The sequence below is a fragment of the Cyprinodon tularosa genome, unplaced genomic scaffold (genome assembly GCF_016077235.1).
Source record: "Cyprinodon tularosa strain WSP-4 unplaced genomic scaffold, ASM1607723v1 ctg1315, whole genome shotgun sequence".
NCBI classification, from domain to species: Eukaryota; Metazoa; Chordata; class Actinopteri; order Cyprinodontiformes; family Cyprinodontidae; genus Cyprinodon; species Cyprinodon tularosa.
The window spans coordinates 69,174-81,694 of record NW_024038132.1 but is presented as its reverse complement, the minus strand read 5'-3'; the positions used below and the strand labels follow the sequence as shown (position 1 = coordinate 81,694).

The following is a 12,521-nucleotide window of genomic DNA, read 5'->3' as shown; positions in this document are numbered from 1 at the left end:
TTATGTTCTTAGTCAAATTTCTGAAATAATTAAAATTTTTATCATATTCAAATTCTTTTAAAGGCCCCTGTATAGTATACATGGTTAATATTCATTTATATCAAAGGCATGTTGATTTAGCAATTATTGCTTAAAGCTGTAATACATCAAGGCTATGGTGTACATCTGAAGATTAAATCGGAGATTTAATTTAAAAGTTATTCTTTCAGAATACCTCTGTAGTTTCAAAAGGTTCTCAATGGTCTCAGGAAGATCCCTGCAACACAACAAGACACAGAAAATGGCTTATTAGTAACTGAAAAGGCTACAGAAGTGACCTTCCTTTCCCCTCATAAGCAGCTTTATCACTGTGACATAATCAGTTATACTCTGCGGATTACGAGCTGCATGTCTGATGTACAGAAATAAACATTCCTCACTGCTTGATTGGTTCCTAACACAGGAACCCATCTGCAGTTTTTGCCTTTTCCCTCCCTCCTCCCTCCCTCCATCTTTCACTCGGTGAGTCACCGGTGAAAAGCAAACCCACGCTGTTCCTAAAAAGACACAAAAGCTTATAAATAGAGTTATGGAAGTGACGTTCAAGTGTCATAATGTGTGTAGGCGGCTGAAAAGGCCAAGCTGAAGAGCAGCCATCAGCGCTCGCACCTTTTCCTTCCTCTCAGAGAGTCGCGGCTCAATGGAAGCAGATCGAAAAGCAAACAGAGTGCAGACAAACAGAAAGAGGCGAAGAAGTAGAAAGCGAGCGCGCAGGCTTTGCAGCAAGGCTGCAGCAGACGGTGTGTATGTGTGTGTTTCCGCTGTTTAACGTTTCTTAACCGCAGCAACACCTGACAGCAGAGGAAGAACAAACTGCAGAGCACACGTAAACATCCCTGCTGAAGCTGCAGATTTGCTTTGCATTTCCTCAGCTGAGGGTTTTAAAAACCTCCCAAACACTAGCATTGCAACACCCCCCCCCGCTGCTCGTAAGGAGGACTCTGTGACGTGTGTGTGGGTGTGTGTGTGTCTTGGGGCCCAAAGTGTAATCTATAAATAGCACCTGAGAAAACATACTTTATTATTAGCAGCAGGAACGTTAAATTTGGGCAACGTTGCACTTTTAGATGTGCTCCCCGTTCAAACAAACACATACCAGAGACACTGGCTCACTGGATCATGTTTTCCAGCTTTCCATGGCGTTCATGTTGCAGGAATGTGGTGCTGAACCCAAAAACTAAATCCTCCGTTTGGTGAATACATTTCCTCTGCTGAACATGGACCGCATCAAACTCTGTACTACCGCCCTGCAACTTCTAGGTACTTCAAGTCTACGATCAGATGAAGGTCCTGTTATCAGAGCTGGAATTCTGGATGAAGGATTCCAGGGAGAAGAAACAGGGAAGCATCTGACAGGATGGCAGCGATAGAAACACCGGCCGACATCCTTCAATAGAGCATGGAGAGGGAAAACATCCAACCATCATCCATCCATCCATCCAACCATCATCCATCCATCCATAATCCAACCATCCATCCATCCATCCATCCATCCATCCATCCATCCATCATCCATCCATCCATCCATCCATCCATCATCCATCCATCCAACCATCATCCTTCCATCCATCCATCCATCCATCCATCATCCAACCATCCAACCATCCATCCATCCATCATCCATCCATCCAACCATCATCCTTCCATCCATCCATCCATCCATCCATCATCCAACCATCCATCCATCCATCCATCCATCCATCCATCCATCCATCCATCCATCCATCATCCATCCATCCAACCATCCATCCATCCATCCATCCATCCATCCATCCATCCATCCATCCATCCATCATCCAACCATCCAACCATCCATCCATCCAACCATCATCCTTCCATCCATCCATCCATCCATCCATCCATCATCCATCCATCCATCCATCCATCCATCCATCCATCCAACCATCCATCCATCCATCATCCAACCATCCATCCATCCATCCATCATCCATCCATCCAACCATCATCCTTCCATCCATCCATCCATCCATCCATCATCCAACCATCCAACCATCCATCCATCCAACCATCATCCTTCCATCCATCCATCCATCCATCCATCCATCCATCCATCATCCATCCATCCATCCATCCATCCATCCATCCATCCATCCATCCATCCATCCATCCATCATCCATCCATCCAACCATCATCCTTCCATCCATCCATCCATCCATCCATCCATCCATCCATCCATCCATCCAACCATCCATCCATCCAACCATCATCCATCCATCCATCCAACCATCCATCCATCCATCCATCCATCCATCCATCCATCCATCCATCATCCATCCAACCATCCAACCATCCATCCATCCATCCATCCATCCATCCATCCATCCATCCATCCATCATCCAACCATCCAACCATCATCCATCCATCCATCCATCCATCCATCCATCCATCCATCCATCCATCCAACCATCCAACCATCCATCCATCCATCCAACCATCATCCTTCCATCCATCCATCCATCCATCCATCCATCCATCCATCCATCCATCCATCCATCCATCCATCCATCCATCCATCCATCCATCCATCCAACCATCATCTTGTGATAATCACATTGACTTGTTTTGCCTTACAGAAACCTGGCTGCAGCAAGAGGATTATGTGAGCATAAATGAGGCAACTCCTTCAAGCTATTTAAATTTTCACATCCCCAGAAGTTCTGGGCGAGGAGGAGGAGTAGCAACAATCTTCGAGTCTGACTTACTGATTACTCCCAAAACAATTAATACCTACAACTCTTTGATCATTTAACCCTTAATTTCCCTGATCCAAATTTCAAAGCAGAAAACCTCTTCTTTTTGTAACTTTGTATCGTCCACCAGGTCCTTACTCTAAATGTTTAGATGAGTTTTCAGAGTTCCTTTCTGATTTGGTATTAAATACTGACAGGGTCATCATAGTGGGAGATTTTAACATCCATGCTGACATTGAAGGCGATAGCTTAAGAGCAGCCTTTAATGCTATCTTAGACACTATTGGCTTTGTTCAAAATGTGAATAGTCCCACACATTCTCATCTTCATACTTTGGATCTTGTGCTGACATACGGCATAGAATGTGAAGAAATAACAGTATTTCCTCACAACCCTGTCCTCTCTGACCACTTTCTAATAACCTTCAGGATTACTTTAATCCTAATCCAGGTAGCCGTAGAATCTGAACCGGGTTTAAACTGATTCGATTCAGTTGAACTTTTAAAGTTACTAAAACTATTGTCTTCATCTAAGCCTTCAACTTGGATGTTAGATCCAGTTCCAACCAGGTTATTTAAGGAGGTATTCCCTTTAACCAGGTTATTTAAGGAGGTATTCCCTTTAACCAGATTATTTAAGGAGGTATTCCCTTTAACAAGGTTATTTAAGGAGGTATTCCCTTTGATCTCCTCCTCCATTCTAGATGTGATTAATCTATCTCTGTTACAGGGATATGTACCTAAAGCTTTTAAGGTTGCTGGAATTAAACCTCTGCTTAAGAAAGCGTCTCTTGACCCAGATGACTTGGTCAATTATAGACCTATATCCAATCTTCCTTTCTGATCTAAGTTGTTGCCAAACAAGTGTGCGATCACTTCCACCATAATGAACTTTTTGAAGAGTTTCAGTCTGGCTTTAGAGCTCATCATAGCAGAAAGGTATTGTCTCTGTAGATGATGTGTTGTGAATCGTTGCTATACGAATAAACTGAACTAAAAAAGGACCCTTTCTGTGCAGACAGGTAGGGATGGAGATGCTGTACCCCTCCAGATCCTGCAGGAAGGTGCTCACTTCCTGTGGGTGAGAGTGGCCGGGGAGTGGAAGTGGGCATGTTTCTCTTCTTCTTGTAAGAGATTCAACTTTAAGGTCTTTAATTGAGTATTTTTAGAGATTGAATCATGTTTTAATGTTATGTGACTGGTTTCATAATAAAACTCCTGAATGGTTACAGACTGCAGAGCGAGTAGGAGTGTGTAGTGAATGGTTTACATAAAGCTTTCTTCTTACGCTGAGCCTGGCCCAGTTCCTGGCGTAGGAAGAGACACGGCTGCTGGCTGTAGGCTACGTGTTTGTGTAGCGGCGTGGGACGTGCATGTGTAGGCTGGCAAAGGGCATGAGGAGATGCTCCAGTTGTTGGCAGATCAATAAAAGACTCTTCCTCTCAGATAAAAATATTGAGGCTTCCATTTATCTGCATGCTTTAAATAACCAGAGTTATTTAACAGTGAGGGCAGCAGGAATCAGCTCTGCTTTCATAAACACAGAAACATCCCAGAGCTGCTTTACACCAAGCTGCCTGATTTTACTGGATAATCACAGCTGATAGCAGCATTTTATTTAATAATTTCAACATTTTATTCACTTTGGACGCAGATGTTTTCACGTATGTGAACCAAGCAGGAGGCTCCAGACAAACAAACCATTTGAAGCTTTTCTGTTTGCCTCTAATAAAATCCCATTCTAGTTCTATCTTAATTTACTGTTCCTGATAAAACCACGGAATGAATGAAGAAGACAAATGCATCAAGTCAACTTAGTTTTATAAGAATGCAACTTTGGAAACAATTTGGATCTCAATCTGAAAATATTTAGCATTAGTTGAGCCATGAAAAACCGTGATGTCACTAGCGTAGCAGTACCGGTACCAGTACCAGTACCAGTACCAGTACCAGTACCGGTACCACAATGTTTGTTAAAGCTGTGCAAAGCAAGACGGCATCCAAAATAATGACATCTGAGTCATAAACGAGTCCGAGTTTTTACTGTTGTTATGGTTTCTTCCTGTTCAAAGGGAGTTTTTCCTCTCCACTGTCGCTACAAGCATGCTTAGTGTGAGGGATTGCTGAAGAGTCAATGAGTCGATGCAATCAGCTGGTTTTCCTTAGATAGAAAACTTTGTATCAATCTGACTGGATGATCTGGTTGAACTGGATCTATAAAGTGACCTGAGATGACATGATGTGAATTGGAGCTATAGAAATAAACTGAATAGAATTGAATTGGTTGTAATATTGACCCCATTCACAGTCCAATGACCTGTCAGATGATGTCACTCTGACTTCCTGGTTCAGATTTGAACTAAAGGCACCACCAACCTAACCAACACCACAAAAACCTGCATTTTCCAGGGAAGCAAGTCTTTTTGTTTCCATCGGAGAGACGAGTTCATCCGACTGTCAGCAGGTCCGTTTTGTTCAACACAACATTCAGCAGGTATGTACAAGTACCCTGGTAAATGCCCTGAGCCTGGAGGTGTGAGCGCTGTGTGGGCACATTGGCTGCGCAGCCAGAACAAAGGGGCTGTGTGTGCAGAGGAGGGAGTGGGAGGCGGCCGGGTCCTCAGGGCTCCAGAAGCTCCGACGCTTCCACTTCATTTCTATCCAGCTGCACCGAAACGACACTCTGGTGATAACGGATCAGTGCAGAGCATCCGTGTCTCGCTATCAGCTGGTGTCTCTTACAGACACTTGTGAATAATCCCTGAGCTGCAAGGCTGCTTCAGTCAATGAGCCAGTCAGGCCAGATGATGCCGGCCGCCGTCTGCTCTCTGTTTGTGCGTCTGGGTATTCTAGAGTTGGCCTTCAAGGGTGTCGCACACCAACAGGAATACTTGGAATTCCTCTTCCACAAAACCAACAGGGAACATGTTTAGAGTGGAAGCACTGGCATCACAATGCTGCAGGAATGCAAAGCTAAGGTTCTGACCAGGGAGATTCCTGCTGGTATCTGATGCTCCCAAGAGGGAAATAAAGGGCAAAGAGGAAGGAAAAGCAAAGGGATGGAGAGCAAGGACAGGAGGGAAGGATTCAAAGGGAGGAAGTGGGAAATAAATAAAAGGAAACTAAACAACAGCTACTGATGAGCGGCTTCCTACAGAGCAGGAGACGTTCGAGACGGAAACACCAAATATTCAGCTGGTCAGGCCAAAAAAAAACGGCGAGATAAACTCTGCAGATAGAAACTCCATCAGAAATTCATTTAGAACTAAATCTAATGTTTTATCTCCTCATTAATTTACATATTTAAATAACATTTATACAGAGTGAGCAATGATACAAGAGAAAACCCGTTTTTACAAAAACCTTTTCCAATAAAGATTATTCCCATGATTGATGTTTTCATGTCAAAAACTTCATTCAAGTTAATGTTCAGATAAACTTAATCATCACCGAGGAAACGAATCATTCAGACAGCAGATAAAACAGCAACCAGTGCAGAAACGATTGAAAAGGAATTCAGTGAAAAGTTTAGATTTAATCTGCTTCTAATGAGAAACATCAACATAGAGCAGAGAGTCGTCTGCATAACGGAACATTCAAACCAAGCTTCCTGATGACATCACAGAGGGAAGCATGACATCATTATGGATGGATGGATGGATGGATGATGGATGGATGGATGGATGGATGGAGGGATGGATGGATGGATGGATGGATGGATGATGGATGGATGGATGGATGGATGGATGGATGGATGGATGATGGATGGATGATGGATTATAGGCAGTTGAGGACCTGGTTTGGGACCTGGCTGAGGACCTGGTTGAGGACCTGATTCAGGACCTGGTTAAGGACCTGGTTTAGGACCTGGTTGAGGACCTGGTTTGGGACCTGGTTGAGGACCTGATTCAGGACCTGGTTCAGGACCTGGTTCAGGACCTAGCTGAGGACCTGGCAGAGGACCTGGCTGAGGGCCCGGTTGAGGACCTGGTTGAGGACCTGGTTGAGGACCTGGTTTGGGACCTGGCTGAGGACCTGGCTGAGGGCCCGGTTGAGGACCTGGTTGAGGACCTGGTTGAGGACCTGGTTTGGGACCTGGCTGAGGACCTGGCTGAGGGCCCGGTTGAGGACCTGGTTGAGGACCTGGTTGAGGACCTGGTTTGGGACCTGGCTGAGGACCTGGCTGAGGGCCCGGTTGAGGACCTGGTTTAGGACCTGGTTGAGAACCTGGTTTGGGACCTGGTTGAGGACCTGGCTGAGGGCCCGGTTGAGGACCTGGTTTGGGACCTGGCTGAGGACCTGGCTGAGGACCTGGCTGAGGGCCCGGTTGAGGACCTGGTTGAGGACCTGGTTGAGGACCTGGTTTGGGACCTGGCTGAGGACCTGGCTGAGGGCCCGGTTGAGGACCTGGCTGAGGACCTGGCTGAGGGCCCGGTTGAGGACCTGGTTTAGGACCTGGTTGAGAACCTGGTTTGGGACCTGGTTGAGGACCTGGCTGAGGGCCCGGTTGAGGACCTGGTTTAGGACCTGGTTGAGAACCTGGTTTGGGACCTGGTTGAGGACCTGGTTTGGGACCTGGTTCAGGACCTGGTTGAGGACCTGGTTGAGGACCTGGTTGAGGACCTGGTTCAGGACCTGTCCAGGAATGAGCAGGCGCTCCTCCATCAGACTCGTGGCTCCTGTTTCTCAGGCGTTCTGCTCAGACGGCTGCTGAATTATTCAGACCTGTTGCTGATGGTTTCCATTCAGCGATGAAGCGCTTTGTTCCTCCAGAGAGACGAGTCGGGGCGAGTCGGGGCGAGTCGGGGCGAGTCAGGGCAGCGGACACGGCGCCGCTGCTCCACTCTGACACACACACCTGTAAGAGCTGCAGCCACACAGAAGCTCTGGGAAGAAGGACCGGCTGGGAACGTCGGGAAGTTCTCCGTCTGCTGCTTCGCTCCTCAGCGTTTCAGAGTCACTCTGGTTCCGATCTGAGCCCATCTGGGCCAGAACTGGATCCAGAACCAGAACCTGAACCAGAGGTCGTCGCTTCCAGCAGACAAACCTCCGTTCAAACCAAGGAATCAAAGGTTTACAGTCTGTTTGGGGGCAGCAGGTTTCTGCGTTAGAAAATAAAGCAGAATTCAGCACAGCTCTAATTCTGCTTCATTTTCTGCTCCTGTGGGTGAAAACGTCTCTCTGCCGCTTCCACAGACGCTTTTCCTTCCTAGTCACGGACGAGTCGCTCGGTCCGCTGCTGCACCTAAATACCTCCTGCTCTATGGAAGCAGAAATAAGCAAAGCTCTAAAATAGTTTGCATGAAGGCTGAGTTTGGAAATAGAAATAAAAACCAAAGTGATTTTATAGGTTAGTTGGTTTCATGGGGATGTTTGGTCAGGAAGAGAAGATTCCTTCTCCGAACCGTTTTAAACTCTAGAGTTGGCCTTCAAGGGTGTCGCACACCAACAGGAATACTTGGAATTCCTCTTCCACAAAACCAACAGGGAACATGTTTAGAGTGGAAGCACTGGCATCACAATGTCTGCTGCAGGAATGCAAAGCTAAGGTTCTGACCAGGGAGATTCCTGCTGGTATCTGATGCTCCCAAGAGGGAAATAAAGGGCAAAGAGGAAGGAAAAGCAAAGGGAAGGAGAGCAAGGACAGGAGGGAAGGATTCAAAGGGAGGAAGTGGGAAATAAATAAAAGGAAACTAAACAACAGCTACTGATGAGCGGCTTCCTACAGAGCAGGAGACGGACCTGGTTGAGGACCTGGTTTGGGACCTGGCTGAGGGCCCGGTTGAGGACCTGGTTTTAAACTCTAGAGATTAAAAACAGAACTTTGGACCCGATCCAGCTCAGAGAACCCAGAAGGTTCCTGGACTGAAAACCAGGAACCAGAAGAAGTTAGAATCCATGAAGGAGCAGAAAAGGCTTTGGGTCGGCCAGAGGACCTAGATGGGATGTTCAGCATGTGACCTTCTGTCCAGGTAAGCCCACCTGGCGCCACCAGAACTCTTCCAGAAGGTTCTGGTTCTCTGGGCTCAGAGGTCCGTCTGACCGTGCAGCCTTCCTGAATCAGGAGGATTAGAACCTGCAGAGGTTCCTCTGGATCAGAACCTAACAGAACCTCCTGGTTCTACTGATCCGATCCAGACGGACCCCTTTGGTCCAGGAAGGTTCCCCAGAACCAGCTGGAGGAGCCACCAAGGAGAGGACGTTAGAGGCTGATGGCCACTGACACTCATCCCCCAGTCTGCGGAGCCACTTGGACTCGTTTGGACCGGGCTTCCAGAGGAGAACCTGCTCTGAAGCATGAAGCTGCTGAAGGTGCAGAGATCTGAGCGCCGGCGGCATCTCCAGCCTCGGCGGCGCACCATCAACCCGCAGCTGAGAGCGCAGCGACGAGTGGGAGGGTAGCAGACAGGAAGAGGCTGAGTGGGAGCAGGAAGTTTTTGGGGTACCAGAGTTTCACTGCTGCTGCTGCACAACGGAAAAAACTCCAAATTTATCTCCGTGTGACGGAAGAACGTCTAAACCTTCACGCCTCGGTCTGAGAGCTCAGCTTCAATCCTTCAGAGGAACCAGTTTAACTGCTGAGACTCCAGGTGTTCTGATGAAACCAGTCTGAACCGTTCCTCTTCCTTCCATCTACGGCTGCAGACAAACATCGCTGGATAATCCTGCAGATTAAGATCAACCAATAATCTGACAGCAGAAGGTTCCTTAATGACGCCGGCCTAGTGGTCAGGACATAGAGCTTAGAATGGTTCTGAGTTCAACTGCCACTCTTCCACAACATCTTCGTCCCCGCTTTCCTCCTCTAAATAAAAAATGGATGACGGAGGAGACTCATCCACGACCTCCGACACTAAACTCTCCTCCTCTTGCATGTTTCCGCTGTCCATAGCGTTCCTTGACAGCGTCGTTTCTAAGTCACCAATTTAGTGCTACTTGGTCCCAATGGAATTTCCCATTGGGAACCTGCTAGCACTAAGATGCTAACTGGTTAGCAAGATGCTTCCGACAAACCGGCCACAACCAAAGCTGCTTGTTAACCTTCCACCACAGCAATCCCGCCCCCTTGATAATCGACCAATCACATTCACTTTATTCACTCGTGTAAAGTCGGGCACCACTGGGAGAATTTAGAAACGCAACGATTAGAACAGCCGCTTCCCTACGACTTAAATGATTAATTGATCAATAAATTATATTTCACTAATAATATTTCAATAACTGATTCATCTGATTAATATTTTTCACCATATTTCAATGATCAATAACTATATTTCAATCCTGGTTTTCAGCAGGAGGAAAACAAACGATTTTATTCTAGTTGGACCAAGAAACTGATCTGAGCTGAAATTCTCAGATTTAGAAAAGTTTTGGAAAACTTGTTGAAAAATCTATTTGTCCGTTTATTTCAAAAGCCAAACTTCGGTTTAATATTGATCTCATTCATAGATGGTTTAAGCTGATGGATAAAAAACACAATATTCTGCTTTTTTAACAGAGTTTTTCCTTCCACCAAACTTTCCAGTATGTTCTAATAACACTCTGTTCTCTTTAGCAATCAGCCTTTGGGGGAATTAATCTTTGATAAATCCATGTGGAGCTCAGCGAGCCCGTATCACCACCCCTTCACCACCATGCTGATGTTTTTGATGGTGAAATCGTAAAAAATAACAGTTTCTTCTGTCAACAAACATTTCAAACAGCATCAGGTAGGAGGGACGGATCCGTCCTCCACCCGCTGCCGGCCCCCAGCAGCCTCCACCCGCTGCCGACCCCCAGCAGCCTCCACCCGCTGCCGACCCCCAGCAGCCTCCACCCGCTGCCGACCCCCAGCAGCCTCCACCCGCTGCCGGCCCCCAGCAGCCTCCACCCGCTGCCGACCCCCAGCAGCCTCCACCCGCTGCCGGCCCCCAGCAGCCTCCACCCGCTGCCGGCCCCCAGCAGCCTCCACCCGCTGCCGACCCCCAGCAGCCTCCACCCGCTGCCGACCCCCAGCAGCCTCCACCCGCTGCCGGCCCCCAGCAGCCTCCACCCGCTGCCGACCCCCAGCAGCCTCCACCCGCTGCCGACCCCCAGCAGCCTCCACCCGCTGCCGGCCCCCAGCAGCCTCCACCCGCTGCCGGCCCCCAGCAGCCTCTACCCGCTGCCGGACCACAGCAGCCTCCACCCGCTGACGGCCCCCAGCAGCCTCCACCCGCTGACGGCCCCCAGCAGCCTCTACCCGCTGCCGGCCCCCAGCAGCCTCTACCCGCTGCCGGACCACAGCAGCCTCCACCCGCTGACGGCCCCCAGCAGCCTCCACCCGCTGCCGACCCCCAGCAGCCTCCACCCGCTGCCGGCCCCCAGCAGCCTCTACCCGCTGCCGACCCCCAGCAGCCTCCACCCGCTGCCGGCCCCCAGCAGCCTCTACCCGCTGCCGACCCCCAGCAGCCTCTACCCGCTGCCGGACCACAGCAGCCTCCACCCGCTGCCGACCCCCAGCAGCCTCCACCCGCTGACGGCCCACAGCAGCCTCCACCCGCTGCCGACCCACAGCAGCCTCCACCCGCTGCCGACCCCCAGCAGCCTCCACCCGCTGCCGACCCCCAGCAGCCTCCACCCGCTGACGGCCCACAGCAGCCTCCACCCGCTGCCGCCCCCCAGCAGCCTCCACCCACTGCCGACCCACAGCAGCCTCCACCCACTGCCGACCCACAGCAGCCTCCACCCGCTGCCGACCCCCAGCAGCCTCCACCCGCTGACGGCCCACAGCAGCCTCCACCCGCTGCCGGCCCCCAGCAGCCTCCACCCACTGCCGACCCCCAGCAGCCTCCACCCGCTGCCGGCCCCCAGCAGCCTCCACCCGCTGCCGACCCACAGCAGCCTCCACCCGCTGCCGACCCACAGCAGCCTCCACCCACTGCCGACCCACAGCAGCCTCCACCCACTGCCGACCCACAGCAGCCTCCACCCGCTGCCGGCCCACAGCAGCCTCCACCCACTGCCGACCCACAGCAGCCTCCACCCGCTGCCGACCCCCAGCAGCCTCCACCCTGGACCAAATCTGACCGAGGTAGAAGCCGTCAGGCAGAACCAGCCCAGGAACCCATTCTGGAGACTTTGGATCCAAACCTGTTCACCATTGGCTCCTGTTCCAGGGGCCCCGAAGGAAGATCGAGGCCCCCATGATCACTGCTGCAGCAGCGGCGTCTCCCCGCTCTGCTCAGGCAGGAAACCAACACAGCTCCTTCCACAGCAACAGGTTTCCATTCATCCGAGAGATGGAGGGGGGGGGGGGGTCCTGTTGGTGTAAATTGCCAGTGGAAAGCAGAAGGTGGTCATATTTTCCACAGGGCTGCTGGGCCAGCCTTGAAACCATTACCGAGTCCCCCCCATACAGGGAGGGGGGGTCTGTGTCTGCATGAAAGCAGCTTCATTACTTTTTCCACGACAGTTTGCAAAATGCGGCAGGAAGTCTGGAAGAGGAGGAGAGCTGGAGCTGCAGCAGCAGAGCTGACGTCTGGATTTGGTTCAGGAACCGGAAATAAACCAGAATCCAGCCTAAGATCCAGGATCTGAACCAGCAGGAGGAACTTTGGTTCCTCAAACCCGGAACATGTTTGATCCGAACGTCTGAGTCTGAAATCAATCTGGATTTATCAGCAGGAAATGGATCCAGAAAGGTGATCAGATCCAGACAGAACCGGATCAGGTTCCTCCTCGGGGAACGCAGCGGTCTGCGGCCCTGAACCCCACAGGACCCCAGAGAGGTCTGCTTCCTTCTGATGGAC

General features: G+C 50.0%; 1 protein-coding gene across 3 annotated transcripts in view; it reads right to left on the bottom strand.

The window, feature by feature from the left end:
• hivep2a (HIVEP zinc finger 2a) overlaps nucleotides 1–12,521 on the bottom strand; it is a 101,598-nt gene that overhangs the window by 22,926 nt on the left and 66,151 nt on the right. For all 3 annotated transcript variants that reach the window (XM_038277488.1, XM_038277489.1, XM_038277487.1), the window contains one exon: nucleotides 215–256. The gene's annotated coding sequence lies outside the window, so the exon portion shown is untranslated. The remainder of the gene's footprint in view (nucleotides 1–214; nucleotides 257–12,521) is intronic.